Source organism: Crocuta crocuta, unplaced genomic scaffold (genome assembly GCF_008692635.1).
Source record: "Crocuta crocuta isolate KB4526 unplaced genomic scaffold, BGI_CrCroc_1.0 scaffold188, whole genome shotgun sequence".
Taxonomy (NCBI): Eukaryota; Metazoa; Chordata; class Mammalia; order Carnivora; family Hyaenidae; genus Crocuta; species Crocuta crocuta.
In genome coordinates, this window is record NW_027532599.1 from 477,155 (window position 1) to 483,196 (window position 6,042).

The window sequence follows — 6,042 nt, forward strand, 5'->3', positions numbered from 1 at the left end:
ATATAGGTTTATTTTTGCAGTATTTCTTGTTGTCTTATTACTATCTGCCAAGTCTAACACCTCCTCTTTCCTGACTGCTACCAGTAATTCACGTTCCCTCCCCCTTTTTTTGTCAATTTTATTAGACGCTTATTAATTTTACTGATCTTTTCCAAAATCCAGTTTTGGTTTCATGGATTTTCTCCATGGTTTTCTGTGATCAAGTTAATTGATAGCCACTCTTTATTAGTTTCTTCCTCCTGTGGCTTTGAGGTTATTTTTTTTATTTTATTAAATTAAGTTTGGATTATTGATTAAAGACTTCCCTTCTTTATAAGCACTGTTTTTTGTTTTTTAAAAGATTTACTTTTCGAGTAATCTCTATACCCAATGTGGGGCTCAAACTTACAACCCTGAGATCATGCTCCACCAACTGAGCCAACCAGGCACCCCTCTTTATAATAGGTATCTAATGCTATAAATTTATTCCTAAGAAATATTTTAGCTTCCTCTCATGCATTTTTGATATGCTGTATTTTCATTTTGTCAGTTCAAAATATATTTAGTAAGCCATGGTTAATTCAAAAGTGCTTGTTTTTCAAGTATTTGTAGATTTTCCAGTTATCTTTGTGTTACTTATTAGAATCAGAGAGAATATTTGATCATTTCATTTTTTTTAGATTTGTTATGCTTATGACCTAGGTTATAGTCTATCTTGATGAATGGTGCATGCATATCTGAAAAGACTATATTCTGCTGCTATTGTGTTGTGTGTTCTACAAATGTCATGTAGATCCGATTGAGAGTGTTGTTCAGTTCTATATTCTAGCCGATTTTCTACTAGTCCAACTGATGACTGAAAGATGAGTGTTGAAGTCTCCAACTATAATTATGGGTTGGTCTATTTCTCTTTTCAGTTCTGTCAGTTTTTGCTGTATGTATTTTGAAGGTCTGCTATTTGGTATATATATTTAAGACTGAGGTGTTCTTGATGAATCAACTCTTATCTTTTTTACCCTTTATCCCTGGTAATTTTCATTACTCTGAAGTGTACCCTGATATTAGTATAGTCATTTGATATTAATATAGTCATATTGTTTGCATGGGTATATCTTTCCTGTCATTCTAACTTATCTACATCACTATATTTAAGTGGGTTTCTCGTATATAGCATAGTTGGGATATATAAAAAAATATTCTGACAAGCTCTGTCTCTCAATTGGTGTATGTAGAACATTTACATTTAGTGCGATTATTGATAAGTTTAGAATTGGATCTATCAGTTTGTTATTTGTTTTCTGCTTATTTTTCTGTTTTTAATTCCTCTGTTTCCCTTTTCCTCTCTTCTTTTGGGTTACTGGAACACTGTTTTAGCATTCCATTTGAATTTTCATACTGGAATTTTGCCAAAATAGTTGTGTGGAGTGGTGGTAGTGGTGGTGGTGCTGGGGTGTGTGTGTGTGTGTGGGTGTGTGTGTGTGTGTGTCTGTTTCAGTTATTGCTCTAGGGATTACAATATATGTATTTAACTTTACAGAGCCTGCTTGGAATCATGTCACGGGGAATGTAGAAATCTTACTGCCATGTTACCAAAACCAATTAACACTGATTTGAAGATACTACCAACGAGGGGGTAAAAATGAGAGGTAAAAAAGGGAAAGGAGAGAATAAATATGATCATTATGTGTAAATGACACAACTGTTTACCTAGAAGATACAAGGGAACCAATTAGAATATTATTACAATTATTATAATTCAGTTAGATTTGGGAGCAAACTTAAAATACAGAAAAAACGGGCTTCATGTGTAAAACAATAGCCATTTGCAAAACACAATGAAAGAAAACACTAAAATATCGAAGGGATATCATGAAATGTACATGATCTATATAAAGAAGTCCTTTAAAAGTGATTGACAAACACATGTTCACATTAAAGAAATAGAAAGGTTTTTCATACTGGTTTCTTGGATCACTATAAGAGCAACTACAGGTTCACATAGTTAATGAAATGTTTGGCTAAGGAGCCAAAAAGATGAGCAACCATCTGTGGGGTTAATATCCAACATGTTAAGAAAGTCAATTCTCCCTAACTTGATATGAAATTTAATTCATCCCACTAGAAACAGTAAACACAATTTTTCTTGTAAAAATCAGAGAAGCTGATTCTAAAGTTCATATGAAAAATGTGGTAGGTATAATCATAAAAATTGTAACAAAGAAGAGCACTAACAGGTAAATCTCCCTACCAGACAATATGGCATATTTTAAAGCTACAATAATTAAAACAGTGTGGTTCTAGATCATGGATCAAACAGTTCACTGGAATAGTCTTAAGTCCAGAAACAGACCAGCAACAAATCAGTAAAGAGAAGGTAGATTACAGAATATATAATGTTGTAACAGAGGGCAACCATCTGAAAAAAATTAAGTTGGATCCCTACGTCATATTTTATAGCAAAATAAATTCTAGGTTAATCAAAACTTTAAATATATAAAAATGTAAATCTACTAGAAAATATGGGCAATTTAAACATGATTTCAAAGAGGTAAGGCTTTTCTATCGGTGATATAAGTAGAACACAGAAGCCATAAAAACATTGAGAATTCCACCTACATTAAATAAAATAAAAACCACACAAGCTCACCTGAGCTTCGGTGCCTGGAGTTTTTGTTGGGCTCTAATACATAGGCATAGCCAACTGAATCCTTGGCCATAAAGCTGAATGTAATCTCCAGTCCTTCTTCCCACCCCAGATGTCAGGCTGGTATCAGTGTGCCCCAAAGCCCCAACTCTCTAATCATACGGTTTGGTATTGGTATTTCGGGTGTGGTTAGCCTTCATCCCAGTCATCTCATTAGTATAAACTCTCAGGTTCCACCATGAATAACAAAGACACTTCCTTCACTCTGGAACTTCCAAGGATTTAAATCTTGGGAAGGGGGGGGGGAACTGTAGAGCTGGGAAGAGGGGAAGAGGGCCAGGAAAATTTTTTATTCATTTTATTTTATTCCAAGTGTTAGAAGCTACTTGTAACAGAGTGGAAACCAACAGTATCCAGTGGCAGAGGGCTGATTTTAAAAAATTAAAATATACCCATATAATGGACTTCTATGCAACGAATTAAAAAAACAGGGCAATTCTGTAGGTAGGGATACAGATTCAACTGCTGAATATGCAAAACATTGTGTACCGTATAGTACTCAATGTATAGTACAATTTGTGTTTCATGTATATGTGCATGTTTATATACACATAAGGCCACCAGAAAAATAAACAAGACACTGACAGCAGAGGTTGGATCAATGGAAGGGAAATGGCTGAAAGACTTAATTTTTTACCCTTTCAAACTTCTGATTTTTTGCACAATATGCATATATGACCTACTTAACAAGAAGAAAACATCACAATGTATTTGCATATTTCTCTGAGGATACTGAACATAACGTGTCATTTAATCTTTGATTACTAAGAGCCATTGTCAGAAGTTACACTGAACAAGGCTGTAAGGGTCTACTGAAGCACAAGGGTTGTTTTCACCCACAATGCATGACCCCAGGCTCCTGTGATTTGAGTTAGTGACATTTTCAGTTTTTCTGATTTCTCCCAGCTACTTCTCACTGCCGTCAAACTTCCTCTAGTTGACTCAAACTTCTTTGAAATTGGTGCTTTTAGTTGTAGTGGGCTGAGAAACCAGGCACGTGGTTCCAATACTGTATAACATAGAGGGAAACTGCCTCTTTGACAACTTGAGGAAGCCTCTCATAATTGATGAGTTTTCGAGATTAAACTTCGTAACAACTACCTGACTACGCAAGATTTTTACACATTCTTGGTTCCACGTAATTGAATGAAGAACAGGCAAGGAAGACGTTAACTCATTGTGGGAGGTTCTAGGATTTAATTACTGCTATATTGCTAAGTACATGTCTGAACCTCTTTTTCAAAATTGCTTTCATTAATTCAAGAAGCATTTCTGAGCACCTAGTGCGCATGAGGGAACGCTCTAGGGGCTAGGGATACTGCACAATGGCCAAACTCCTTAGAATTTACATTCTCATTGGGGTGAGAGGCAACAGACAAAGATAAAGGGGGAAGTTTAACAAGAGAAGGGGAAATGTGATGGGGCTATTAGGACAGGGCAGCAGCACGTCAGGAGGACCTCTCAGCCTCTGAACCACTAAGGTATCACATGCGACACACACATGCACGCACGCACGCACACCATTTTTTATATATAAAATAAAGGATTTGTAATAGGGATTATAGGAGCTGTACTTTCGTGATAGGCAGGCCACAGAAAGGGGCGGGCAGACGGAAGTGAAGTGGGGGAAGCGAGAACATACGGGGACCTGCCGGCAGAGTAGAACCCAAGCGAACTCAGTGGAAACCCATGTCAGCCTCTCACTGCCTCCAAGCCTCCAACCTCAATGACCGGGTTGTGCTGCAGAGCCTGGCACCCTCTGTCACAGAGCGGAACACATACCTGGCCGAAAAGGCAGAGGACGTCAGGGAGGCTGGAGCTCCTGTGTGCCTGGTTGTTGGCCCACAGACCAAAAAGATGAGCCAGCAGATCCGCGATAACGTGGGTAAGCCGCAGCAATGCGTGCCCTGCTGGGACCTTTCAATTATAACAAGAATCTCGATCTGGCCACTTAACTTCGGCCTTCTAAATCTCGCGTCACACATCTCTTGTGACCCCCACTATCCGAAAATTATGCAGGGAGAATTAAGAGGTACAGATCTCCAGCTTAGCTACACTGGCACCACATAAAACCACTACAGACGGTCAGAGATCTCTGAAAGATATTTGAGCTGAGAACCTGGAGGGCGAGGAGGATTCAGCCACACAGCCAGTGCCAAGGTTTGGGAGAGAGTATTCCAGGCAGAAATAGTTACTGCAAAGGCCCTGAGGCAGTGATGTAAATACGGTATTTTTTCAGGACAAGGCTGGAGTATGGTGAGAAGGAGAGTGGCGTGAAATGAGGTCAGAGAGGCAGGGATCAGCTCACCTGGGTCCTTGCAGAACACGGGAATGAGCATGGATCACTGTTTTCTAAGGGCAAAGGGAAGCAAATGGAGAGTTTTTGACAAGCCAGTAGTAGTTTGATCTGATTTCTAGTTTTAAACTCTATTTTAAAGTAATTTCGAACTTAAAAAAAGGCCTAAGATTCCCACAAAGAATTCCATCATCCAACTGATTTCCTTTACTTTGCAGAACACGGGCTTTGGCGGGCAGGGCCACCTCTCTCTAGGACTCCTCCGGGTCCTCTGGGTCCCCCGGTTTTCCATGCGAGCTGCACTTCCAGAGGACACTGTGCACGATGCCCTGGGACGTGATGCCGGAGTGTGGAAGCAGCAATATTCCTTTGAGAACTACTCAAGAGTTCAGGCCAGTGTGCTTCCACACTGCTTTTCGGATTTCACAGGAAAACCAATCTTGTCATTTTAGTCTCAACTCATGAATTCATGTTACAAAAAATGGGATTATCTTTTCAGATCTGGTCTCCAACTGACTGGTGACATTACTTCTGGTCTCAAATTGAGTGGTTACATTACTTCTCAAAACAAAAAACCTTGAGGATTTGATACCACTGAAGCCATTTTTCCGGAGAACAGGCACCGTCTCCTAAGGGAAACGTGCTGAAGGGGCCACTGTTCATGCTGATGTATGTGTTCTAGTTTCCCCACGTTACATGTGGCCTTGGGCTTACAGATCTTCTAGTTTCTGTAGAACCTAGCTTACAAGTTGAGACCACAGACAACCTTCGTAAAACAAGCTCTTTTGCCTCTCGCTGAAAGCCAAGATTCAAAATACTGAAGTGGGCTCAGAGCACACTTAGACATGAAACCTCATTTCTGACCTCTGTACAATCCCAGGTTTAATGTTAAAACCAACACCTAGAAGTAACTGCGGATAGCCATGTGTTATCACTAAAAACAAACACACCTAATAGGTGCTCATTAAATCACGAGGGTAAAGTAGAAAAATGAAAGAGAAGTCAGGTGCCTTTAGAGAACGCATTTATTCTCTCTCAGACGCAGCTGAAGGAGAGCTCTGCC